Genomic DNA, 12,766 nt, shown 5'->3' with positions numbered 1-12,766 from the left:
AAGTATACAGACAGTTAGAATGTACCCTGCACACATGTTCACAGACACAAGAGTAAAAACAGGAGCAGAGCTGTCCCAGCTGTCACCTGGCTTCTTCCTTTGCTAGTTTTTAAGTCATTTTTTCCCTTACACTTGCACAACACGAATGCACTTACATATATGCAGGCAATATACTCATACACACAAAATAAAAATAATAAATAATATTTTTTCAAAAAGAAATAGAGCTTAGATCTAAACATTACCATGTGCTAAGACCAACAGTGTGGTAAAGGCCCATTGTGGAGAAAAGGCCCGAGTGACGTTTGTCATGTAGATTTCAGTTAAGGTCTTTCCCTGGAAAGAGCAAATCTGAGGAAACACCCCTAAAAGTGGAAAATGCTGTGTTTATTCCCATACCCTGGCACTGCTCTCTACCTGAGGTACAGAAGTTCCTTTTAGCAGAGGGTAACGATTAATTCAGAGACTCATATCTGTTCAAAATGCTGAGAATAAGTGACTATTGACTGCTGAGTGCTTAGCCTTTAAGTGAAGCATCACCCCATCCTGTATCCAAAGTCCAGGGAGCATCTCAGAAGAAGAAGCAGCAAGAAGGCAAAAGCAGTGGATGTGGAGAAGCGTGATGACACACTTGCATCCAGGCACAACAGGCCGCTACAGTCACAGACACACAGCAGCAATGAATACCTGTGAATGACTGGGCTGGTCAACATTCTTTTGTGGATAGTGCAGGTGCCCACCAGGTCACACTGCTTCTTGTAGAGCTATTACTGCAGGAGGGAGGATCATTTTCTTTGATGGTGTAACCATGGGGAGCTAAGTGGGAAGAGGAAGGGGTTCCAAGGGAAAAGAAAGACAATAACAGTGATGGTGAGAGAATACAATCACAGAATATTTTATATGTGTATGAAACTGTGAAAAAAGTTTAATATAGATTGCTGAACTGTGGAAGGTAGTGTCTACTTAGAGGATGGCAAACTACGTAGTCTTTGGGGACTGTCTTTTCCTGCCTCTTCCTGTTACTGCTCTTTTTGTCTGCCATGGTGTGCAGTGAAATAAAACCACGAGCAAAATAATCTTCCTTTCCTTAAATTGTTTCTGTTGGATAGTTGGTCACAGTGATAATAAAATTAAAAAAATATTTAAAGCCTGAAATTCACAGAATCAGATTCGAATGGTACTTTTCAGGAGCTGAGGGAGGAGAGAAATAGGGAATTACTAATCCACAGGCATAAAGTTTCAGTCAAACAATTTAATTGTGTAACATTGCACATTTCAATTACTTCAACAATAAGCAACAAAGAGAAACCAGAAATAATGGGTTGTGTAGCTAAAATTTTGTTAAGAGAGTGCATCTCATGTTAAATATTAAATACTTAAAAGTAAATAAGTTAGTTAATTAATTAATTAATTAAGGACTGAGGAGATAACTCAGTGGGCAAAGTACTTGCCATATAAGCATGAGAACCGGAGTTCAATGCCTAGAACTCATTGACTTTTGGTAGACTGACCAGACTCTAGTGGATAAACTCATATTAAAAGTCATTTGGGGGAGGAGGAGCAGAGGCCACGGGGGAGGCTGAGCCGTCGGAGGCCGCCCGCTGGGGGCGGGACCCCCAGCCACCGACCCTGGTTTCTCTTGGAAGGCCGTGAGAGTGAGCCATGGGCTGTACTCTTGCACAGCACCGTGAACTCTGACTTGACCCTGGACAGCCAGCCATTGCCACCATTGCCTGCCTTTCCCAGCCAGAAGCCTCTGCCTGGCCCAGAGCCCACAGTACCTCCTGAGGTCTTCACTGTGGGATCCAAGGCCTTTTCCTGGACGCCTTTTCCACCTGCTCTTGATGTCTCCTGTAGCTCTTACCAACCGTTCCAGGGGGCTGGAGGCCCTCTGGAGCCACCCCACTGCATCCCTGAAAGAGCACTCTACACCAGATCCCCATGGGACCCCCAGCACCCAGGAGTGTTTGTCTGTTGCACAGTCCACCAGTCTTGCAGAGCTGCCCAATGTGCCAAAAGGAGTTTGCCCCCACGCTGGCCCAGCTGGATTTGGACAGCCACCTTGCCCAGTGCTTGGCTGAAAGTACCAAAGATGTGGTGTGGTGAGCTGCTGGGCAGTGCAGGCCTGGCCTCACTGCCCCTCCCCTCTGCTCCCAGATATATGCATCGGCATCATGATACAGCTGCTGAGCTGTCTTCATGTGGACACCTGAGTATGCCTTATGGTGTTCACAGGCACTGGGCATAATGCTGCTCACTCTTGTACAGTCAGAAGGGCAGCATACCTGCTGTGATGGTTCATCTTCATTGTTGATTGACTGGATTTGGAATCACCTAGGAGATACACCTCTGGGTGTATCTGTGAAGGTGTTTCCAGAGGGGATTAACTCAGAAAGGAAGACCCATCTGGAATGTGGGTGGGACCATCCCATGGCTGGGCTCGCACTGAATGTAAAGGGGAAAAAAGAGAAAGCTTCTGATTGTGGATGCCATGTGACCAGCTGTCTCCGACCTCCTGCCACCACGGGTAGAGCTGCCCTGGCTACCATGTCTTCCTTCCTTGCCCTGATAGACTGTATCTTCAACTTGAGGCACAACAAATATTGAAGCTGTTTTGGTCAGGTACTTTGTCTTAGCAAAAGAAAAGTAATATACACCCATCCAGACAGGGGAGCCAGGATCTGTCACAAGGCAGAACTGAGTATTTCTATCCAAGTCAGCCATTTGTATGCAGGTAGGCTGGATTGGTACAGCACATTTTCCTAACTCCGGACTGATGTAGTGGGTCACATTTCACAGGCATTAAAAAAAAAAAGATTTCTTTTTAATCACATGTATATGTGGATGTGGATATGTGTACATGTGAGTGTCTGCAAAGCTTAGAAGAGGGTGTCATATCCCCCTAGAGCAGGAGTTACAGTCAGCTGTTAGCCATCCAACATGGGTACCTGGAATGGAACTTGGGTCCTCTGCAAGAGCAGCAAGTGGTCGTAACTGCTGAACCATCTCTTCAGCCCCCACAGGCATGTTCAATTCACCTAAGTGTGCTCACCTTCTCATCCTACAACACAATGCTATAGACTGAAAGCCTATCTCCCTCAGTTCCTGCATTGAGGTCCTCATGTAATGATGTGGAGATGGAGCCCTTGGGAGGTGCAGGTCCTGAGGGTGGAGCCTCCTTAAGGGCATTAGAACACTTATCCAAGGGACCTTGGGAGACAGGATTGTACCCCAGTCCCAACACTGACCCTCACCAGAACTTTCCATGCTGGCTTCCTGGTCTCCAAGGACTAGAATGGAAGTGTGTTATCCACCAAGGCTGGAGAATGTCTCAGTGGTAGAACACTTAGCCTAAACAAAGCCCTGGGTTCTAGCCCTTACTGGGCGGTTGGGATGGGTGTTGGCTGAGCTCCAGGCCTATGGAATGTGTCCTGGCAGTAGGTCAGAAGAAAATTTGCAGGAGTTAGTTCTTCCCTTCCATCATGGGGCTTTTCAGGTTTGAAATAGGTAATCAGGCTGTGTAGCGAGTACCCTTTCACATACAGCCATTTTTTTAAGAAGAAGCATTTCATTACAGCTTTAACATACTCATTAACAGTTTCCATAGGTTCGCTGTTGAATTAATACAGTTATACAATATTGAACTCAGTATAAGTCCTGTAAGACATAAAATTGAATGAGTTTTTAACCTTTAAAAAGATCTCCATTTCATTTTAAAATATACTGTTTCTTACAGAAATACTCATTGTTTTTGCTCATAACAGAGATGTTGGCGCATGCATCTCTAATCTGTATGTATCTGATTATAACTAGTCACAATCGGTTGCACTCAGATTCTTGGCACCTGTGTATGTCTATAAAGTCGTTGGGTAGATTTCAATGGTAATTAACATGATGGGTAATTTCAATACTAATTAACATGAAGTAAATTTTTATGCTTCCTCCTCCTCCTCAAAAAAAAAAGTCATTTGGGGGATACACATTTGACTATATAGGCCTTCATATTAATATATTAGCATATATATTAGAGTACATGAAATTGGACGGGGGGTGTAGTAAAGGGGTACAGATAGGGGAGAGGATCTAAATACAGTCAAAATGTATTATATGAAATTCACAAAAATTCAATTTAAAAAGCCCAAAAAAAGAAATTTCCTTTAGAGATAAAAATTGCTTTTATAAAAATATTAAAATAGTCAAATGCCACAAAACTTTACTTTGAATATCAATTTATATGATATACTCAAGTCCTTTTAATTTAGCTTAGTGGTTTGTTTGTTTGTTTGTTTATTATGTTATAGACTTAGGACATAGCCCTGTAAGGAAAGGGGCAAAGAGAATTTTCTGTGTGGGAATTCCTGAGGGACTATTTGGGAAGGCCTGCTCAGTGCATTCTCAAGCTTTTCTTATTTTATTTTCAAATTTCAATCATTTTAGAAAGAAAGTCTTGTAGGGAAAGGATTTTGCAGTCTAAATCATCATAGAAGTCTAAATCTGGATGTGCGGGTTGTTTTTATTGTCCTAAAAATATTCTCCCCCTAGAAAAAAGGAAGAGTTTTTTAAGAAATCCCTATAGTGCCAAGCACAATGTGCACCTATAGTCCTGCCTGGAAGACTGAGGCTGGGGAAATCTCCTGAGCCTGAGTTCAAGATAATGCAAGCCAACACAGAAGATTCATGGTGTGAGGGTAAGAGGGGAGAGAGAGAGAGAGAGAGAGAGAGAGAGAGAGAGAGAGAGAGAATCTATTGCTGTAGATGGGATAAACAGAAAGAAGTGCTCAGACAAGAGGTCCTGTGTGAAATGACCCCGTATGGGCTCATACATGGGAACAATCATGGGGTGTTAGAATCCCTCATCATTTGCATGGTTTCTGAACTCCAGGGAAATGGATCGTTTATTATTTGTGGTGCTAGGGTTTGAACACACATCGTCAGTCATGCTTGGCAAGTGCTGTTCCACTGTGCTATACTCCTGGCCTGGAGGAAGTAATTTAAAGTGGTGGAATTGAGAGCAGAAAGTGCCCATCCAGCCTGCATCTATAGTTAGTGCTCCATTTACAGACCTTGCAGTTTCTCCTTTGGTGTTGGTAAGAAGGATGATAAAGGCCTTCCTCCTGGGATTCCTTCTAGCAGCCCTGTAGAGGTTAAGTGGGTTGTCTTGAGGGAACCTCAGCTTTCTACAAAGGTCCATGCAGTGCCATGGCTCTGTGTAGGGAAAATGAACCCAGGCCACAGCAGTGAGAGTTGAAACCTAACTGTAACGGAGGTTCCGCTCTTGAAGTGTAAAGCCAAAATAAGACAAGGCATAAAAGAGTGGAGAAGGGGCTGGAGAGATGGCTCAGTGGTTAAGAACACTCGTTCTTATAGAAGACCTGGGTTCGAATCCCAGTACCCACATGGCAGCTAACAACTGTCCGTAACTCCAGTTCCAGGGGATCTGACGGCCTCTTCTGTCCTGCATGGGCATTGCACAACATGGGTGCACTTACCTACATGCAGGCAATACGCTCATACACATAAAATTAAAATAATAAATAAAATATTTTAAAAAATTATGTGTATAGAAAACCTGTCACTGACCTTGAATTACAGCCACAAGAAGTCGTTAGTTCCCCTGCTTTGGGTTTTTTTTTTTTTTTGGTTTTTTTGAGACAAGGTCTCCCTGTAGCCTTAGCTTTCCTGGAACTCACTATGTAGACCAGGCATATAATGTATTGTAGTGGCCTCATTCATGGACATGCTTAGTTAAGGGAATGTACATTCCTGAGCATGCTCTGTTTAAGCTCATAATTAAAAAATAATATATAGTGGACACATTACACAGGAGGACCTTGGCTTAGAAACATGGAACAAATGTTTAAAAGATTCAAGTGGAAAAAATAAAAGATTCAAATGGTAGACAGAAATGTCTCTGGGCACGGTCAGCTTGTTTTACCTGAAAATAACAGGCAGAACAGTTTGAATGGGGCACTAATCAGGAATTTGTCCCTGAAGTCGCTTGCCTTGGAAGTGTAATAATGGCAGAAGAAGGCATACAAGACAGAGTGGTTTTATAAGACCTAATTCACAAATGATCTCCGTTAATTTTTTACTGTTTTCAGGGAGTCAACATTTTTTTCTAAACTGCATTTAGAAGCTTTTAAATGTTTTTACATATGATCCTCCTATTCTTTTGTTTGGTCTATACACTTGCTTTTTCCAGTTGGGAGTGGAAATACACCAATTCTAGAACTTCAAAATATCCCCATTTTATCCGAGGGGAGGCACCATATGTGCAACCATGGAGCCAGGCGGAGCATGAGGAAGGTTTTCTGTCCAGGAGGGCCAGTGTCAGGCTGTGAGGAGCAATTCCCCACAATTTAGATTCTTTGCTATATGACCAGGCCTGGGCTGAGGGGGAGCTCAGTCATGCTGCTTGTGAAATATACTCCTCTATGCCTGGATTTGAGTCCTTTTAGCACGTTTATGTGAATTAGAAACCAAATTACCCTACTGGAAGTTGGCTGATCCAGGTGCTTTCATGTGTACCTCCTGAATGAGCTGGAAGTTTCCTAAAATAATGCTCGAGTAGAAGTCCCCATGAGACTGCTGCAAGTTATGGGCCATGTCTGAACATGTCCACTATCGCTCTCATTATCCAGAGCATCTCCTCTCCCAGGCCCTTCCTAGGAAAGTTTATTCTCGTGTGTTTTTATTGGGGTTATAGGCCAAAGTAAGAGGGTTGGTCCCAGTCAAAAATAAATCAGTCTCACAAAGCAAAGGCCTTACTAGGCACTTGAACTATGTTTGTCAGAAACTGAATCAAAGCCATGACAGTTAGAGGACTGTCCTAACTCTAGAACCCTTCCAAGAACTGCCTTCATCTAACCACCCCACAAAGGAAGGCAGAAAGCAGTGTCCATGCCATGCAGATACAGATCAACTCATGTTCACACTGAAGAGTTGGACACAGCTCAGATGTAGGAGAGGAGACTTGAGGTTAGAGAAGACTTGATGTTGACCTCCCGCAGCACTGGTGGAGTCAGAGAACACAGTGATGCCGGGCGCTGCTGTCCAATCAGTCAGGAGAGACCTGCAAGGGCAACAGAGCGGTACAGTGGAGATCTGCCATGGGCTCTAAGAGTGTCAACCTAAAAGGCAAGTTGAGGCACTGCGGCTCTAAGAACAAAAGTTTATTTAAATCAAAGTGAAGATGGGCCATCCAGGGAGGAAACACAAATTGTAACTGTCCAGAATACTTACCAAATGGTAAAAAGTAAGGCTTTAAAAAAAAAAATACTTTATTATTTTTTTTTTATTTTATGTGTATGAGTATATTGCCTGCATGTATGTAAGTGCACCCATGTCTGCTTGCCTTTGGAGGTCAGAAGATGGTGTCTGATCCCCTGGAGCTGGAGGTGCTGGAAATCAAAGCTGGATCCTCTGCAAGAGCAGCCAGTGCTCTTAACCACCGAGCCATCTCTCCAGCCCCCAAAGTAGGGTTTTTGTAGGTTAACAAGAAGAAAAATAAGAATCAAAAAGGTTATAGAAATCCACTGTTGTAATTGCTTTGGTCCATAGAAGAAGCACAGGATTTTGATGGGTCTTTGGTCCCTTGTGCTATATCTTCTAAGGAAGGATTGTAACAACTAGGGAAACATTTTGTTTGTACTTTTATTTTTTGCAGTACTAGGGATCAAACCAACGTTCTTATGCATTCTAGGCAAATGTTCTACTCCTAAGTGACACCAGAGTCCTCACGAAGCATTTTTTACTAGGGTCATTTTGTATCTTTGGAAATCAGGAAGTCTGCATCTGTCCTGCTTGATCAGAATGACCAAGTGTCTGTGGTTGCATGCCCTATGCCTCATGCCTCCTCTGGGCATTAAAGAAAAAACAACTAGCCTCATTCTTGTACTTTTACGTTTTATCATATTTGTGTATACGTGCGAGCGCAGGCACACACATGCCAGAGCATATGTGTGAGGTCAGAGGACAGCTTTTGGGAATTGATTCTGTCCTTTTTCCATGGGCTCCAGGGGTTGAACTAAGGATGCCAGGCTGTGCAGCAAGTGCTTTTACTGGCCGTACCACCTTGCCAGCACTCTTGAGGTACCTTCATTCCTTTCACACATCGGAGGCAGGGACTGTCTTAATTTTCCTCATCCTTGAGTATAAATTCCAGAAAGGAAGAGTTTGGGATTGATTTGTCCATGGACATTGCTCAAGAGTCTAAAACCGTTGTTCAGTCATTTGTTGAACAAATGAAGGAATGTTTTTCTGTGCATGCTTCTGCCTGGACCCTTTACTCTACCTTGAGCAAAAGAGTATGGCTGAGCCTAGAGGCAAAAACAGGAGTCCTGCTCGACTGTCTGCTGCTTGGAGCCCATCCAGAGTGCTCTAGAAATGCAGTGGTCTCTCCATCAGTAATTCTGACATCACTCACAAGACACTGAACACGGGGTCTTTTGACAATTATTTGTATCAAGGTTTTCTTGCTGGGGGCTGGGAACTAAATACACGTGCCCATTGCCCAGATCGTGTTCCACTTTCCTGGTTGGAGAGGGATGGGGTGGTTTATATACTCCAGGAAGGCAGTGAAGCAGCCAGCATGACACTTCTTACCAGCTTCACTTGTGTGCTCAGGCTGCTTCAAGGACATAGCATCTCAGTGTCTTAAAGAAAGGAAATTAATTTTCTCATGGTTCTGGAGGCTGTAAGTGGGAAGTTAGCCTGTTGGCAGGTTTGGTTTCTTCTGAGGCCTCTCTTCTTGCTGGCAGATAGTTCCCTGCCATGATCTCAAGTGGTCTTTTCCCTGTGCCTACTCCTTCCTGCTCTCTTTTTCCCTTTCTGATAATGACTCCATCCTTATCGGATGGATCATCGTGATTTCATGTAACCTTCATTACTTTAGGGGCTTTATTTCCAAATACAACCACATTAAGCCTTAAAGCTTCAACAGACGATTTGAGGGTGGGGAGACACACAATTCAGTTCATAACATCATTATGTAATGCAGCACGAATCTTGGTTTTATACATAATTTTTTATGGGATGGGGGTTGAGATAGTGTCTCACTGTACCACAGGCAGAGCCCAGACTGGCCTGGAGCTCAGGATCTTCCTCCTGTGGGACTATGGGGCTGTGTTACCACACCTATCGCCACAATTTTTAATCTCTGGCATCCACACTGCAGCCGCTACTCTCTGCCATGGGTCAGCATTTGAACCACCTGAGTCACTTGTAAAAGTCCCAAATCCATGCTGAACCCAGGCGAACAAATCATAATCTCTGAGGTTGAGATCCACACAGCTGATTTTTAAAAGCATCCTGAAAGTGGGCCATGGTGGTGCATGCCTTTAATCCCAGCACTCAGGAGGCCAGTCTGGTCTACATAATGAATTCAGATCTGCTGGGCCTGGAGGGAGACCCTGTCTCAAACAAAACAAACAAACAAACAAACAGACTTCCTGAAGGTTACAGTATGTAGCCAGGACGTTTTTTTCTGACAAGGTAGAAGTTTTCTGCAGGCTTCTCTGCACCTCTGTCCCACTTACTCATCTGTACTTGCCCCAGTGTTGTCTGTGGTCGTTTAGTCCTACTTAGAGAGTTTTGTCACTAAATTCAAAGTAAGAATCTGTTAATCTTCAGTATGAGTCCAGTGACCATGCCACATTGTTTCTACTTCAAATATGATGAGTTTAGGTTTGGATTTGGGGTTTCTTTGGGGGAGAACTCATGAATTACTCAGAATGCATGTAGTTATTTTACATCGTGTAATTTTAATGGATTCCACATGGCTTCCTGATAATCTTTTGGAGAAATTTCTATTACTCTAAAGAAACTGAGGCCTGCTATCCTCAGGGGCAGCCCAGACATTCAAGCCCTGGCCAGGTTATTTCAGAGTGTCAGCTTATAACTCTCTACAAGGTGTCTGTCAACTTTGACTAAAAGTAAAACATCATCAAGCAACTTGTTAGTATCATGAAAATGCTGAAATTGGCCCTAAAAGTCATTCTGGTGTGTGAGGGATCTGCATTTTATTGCATTTTATTTTATCTCATTTTATTTTTTGTGTGTACCTGAGTATATGTATGTGTACCACACGCGTACTGATGCCTGCAGAGGCCACAAGAGGGCATCAGATCCCCTCAATCTGGAGTTACAAATGGTTGTGAGCCAACATGTGAGTGCTAGGAACTGAACCTGGGTCCTCTGCAAGAACAGCAAGAGCTCTTAACCACTGAACATCTCTCCAGCCCAGACCTGCATTCCTAACCTTTGTCTTTGATGTTCTTAGGCTGTTCAGCCACACTACAGATCACACACACAACAGACTGCTGCCAGGTCAGGGCTTCTCAGACACAAGCCCCCTAGGATCTCCTTAGTCTTGAGTCAGACTGGGGCCCTGAGATGCTGAGTCCCTGTGAGGTCCTGAGGATGTGGTACTGCCATCCTCTGGAGCAGTTTTAACTTTCTAAGAGCAAAGTTCTGAGAGCAGTGTCGACTGTCTGATTCCTTGTAGAGTCCTTTTCGGACACAAGGAAGAATCCTTTCATATCTCATTTAGAAAACAAAACAATGGCGCTCTTAGGCAGTGGTATCAGTATGAGCTCGGGGCTTTAAACACATCGTATAAATAGCACAGCAGATAAATCAGGGCCTTTAGAAACAAAGCATTTAGCTAAGTGCATCTTACCTCTGTCAGACATTAAGCACGTATCTGATTCATTCTTAGATGACAGTTACTCTTTCAAATTAGGAGCTTAAAAGGGCATTCCATAAAGGAATGCATTATTGTATTAACCTTTGAATTGTTTTAAAAGTCTTACATTTTATAATGCATGTAATAGCATGCAGAAGCTTTTTAAAAGAGGCTTCTGTGAATTTTTATTCATCAGGGAAGATGTGCCTGTGAATTTTCATTCAAGGCACCCTTTGGATGCAACCTAAAGATAAAAAAAGTTTTAAAAGGCAATTTAAATTCCTGTATCAGATATTAGGAGAAAAAAAGCTTTCTTGAGGCAGAGTCTTACTATGTAGCTCTGGCTAGCCTGGAACTTGCTGTGTAGACCAAATTGGCCTACAACTCACAGAGTTATGCCTGCCTCTGCTCCTGAATACTGGGATTAAAGGTGTGTGCCACCATGCTTAGGGGGAAGAATAAACTAAACATACAAAATGAATAAAGTAAAAAAGGAGAGAAAACTTTTTAAATTCCCTTCCTATTTTTGTGATGCCTGATATACAATCATGCATGACAAATACAAAGTAATAAAGGACGTAGCACAGTCGTGAGCATTTTCCCAGCATGCACTAAGCCCTGGGTTCAATCTCCAGCCAATGTTCAAAGCTGACACTTATTGGCCACCTCTTGTGTTTATATGTAGCGATTACTGTTTGAAGTCATAAGTCTGATGTGAGCGCATGGTGTACATGCAGAAATGGAGAAGCAGCGCCGTGCCTGTGCTTGCACACTGGAGTGCGACCGAGCTGGGCTCAGCTCGGTGGCTCATCCCTAACTAGAGTCCCTCTGAGCAAGATTTCTTTTACCCAAATAAAGTGAAAGGATTCATGCTTGTGGGAAAGATTTTAGACATTGGTGGAAATTAATATTCATCTAAATCTGCTGGTGTTTGCACGGGATTCCTTCCCACTCTCAGACAAAGCAAGGTCTACCTGTTCATTTCTTCCCCACAGCTCCACCAGTCTCACTGCCTCCCCACTTCCCATCCATCACCTCCATTACCATTCACATTTCATGCCCTAGCTCTGTGTAATGTCCATATGCTAGGATGCCTAAGGTTCATCAGATGTCACTTCACATATTTTACCTTGAGCACCACCTTGTCTACCTCAGATAATTAAAGTTCTTGATGATGCTAGTTTGAATATCTGATCATAGGAAACAAAGCATAATTTTCCAGTACCCATAAAGATGTGTGGATAAAGGAGGGTGGGTATTTGACACTAAGTTCTTTTTGTCTAAGTCAAACAAAAGAAAGGTTGATTCTTGGCATTCCCAGAATAGAGGCTGTCAAGACAGACTTTAAACTGCATTAATTTAAAGCAGGTGTATAAAATACAAAGTGATATTTAAAGAGGTGTCGAGATATTAATTAAAATGGGCTCGCTGAAATGCCAGGAATATCATCACTTCTGAAAATTGAATTAAGCCCCGAATGTCAGTGCTGAATTAACATGAACAGACTTATCTATCCTTGTCCAAATGTATTTCATCCACAAACTGTGTAAGACATGATGATTAACCAGAGGTTACAGAGTCTAGCTGAAACCCAATCAAATTCTTCAGAATTCTAATAGAGGAGTGTACTCAGGTCAAAGAATATTAACAGAAAAATTCCCATCACTGAAAGGGCAAGCAGAGTGGGTATTTAAAGGGTATTGAAATTTTGCTTAATTGTTCTCTTCTTGATCTATTATTCTTAATAATTCAGAGAACTTGTGTTCTGTACCTTAAACTATAATAGTGTCAAATATGCAGACCGTATTTTAAAAAAGAAAGTTTAATTCCAGTAGCTTTTGAAAGCTGGGTAAACTAAGAGTGTAGGTAAAAGCTGCTATCTTATTGAGAATGTTCCCAGTCTTCCCAAGAAATAGAAATTTCCCCATTGCAGAGCTGGGGTCCAGGACACGACGCAGAGGAACCTGCTCTATTAGGGGCCCAGCTCTTTTCCATTTTGTTTCTTTTCTTTCTTTTCTTTTTTAATGTTGTTCTGAGCACACCTTTCTTTCTGCCTTCAAAGAGTCCCAAATATACATATAT

General features: G+C 42.8%; 1 protein-coding gene and 1 pseudogene across 4 annotated transcripts in view; both read left to right on the top strand.

Annotated features, from left to right (window-relative positions):
• The window catches only part of LOC103735198, a 30,772-nt pseudogene extending 28,218 nt beyond the window's left edge, over nucleotides 1-2,554 (top strand).
• Nucleotides 1-12,766, top strand: part of Plcb1 (phospholipase C beta 1) — an 803,221-nt gene that overhangs the window by 465,661 nt on the left and 324,794 nt on the right. The gene's annotated exons all lie outside the window — the stretch shown is intronic.

This window comes from Nannospalax galili, unplaced genomic scaffold (genome assembly GCF_000622305.1).
Source record: "Nannospalax galili isolate Female #2095 unplaced genomic scaffold, S.galili_v1.0 scaffold1477, whole genome shotgun sequence".
NCBI lineage: Eukaryota > Metazoa > Chordata > Mammalia > Rodentia > Spalacidae > Nannospalax > Nannospalax galili.
Note: the sequence above shows the minus strand (reverse complement) of the source record. Positions and strands in the feature narration are given on the sequence as shown.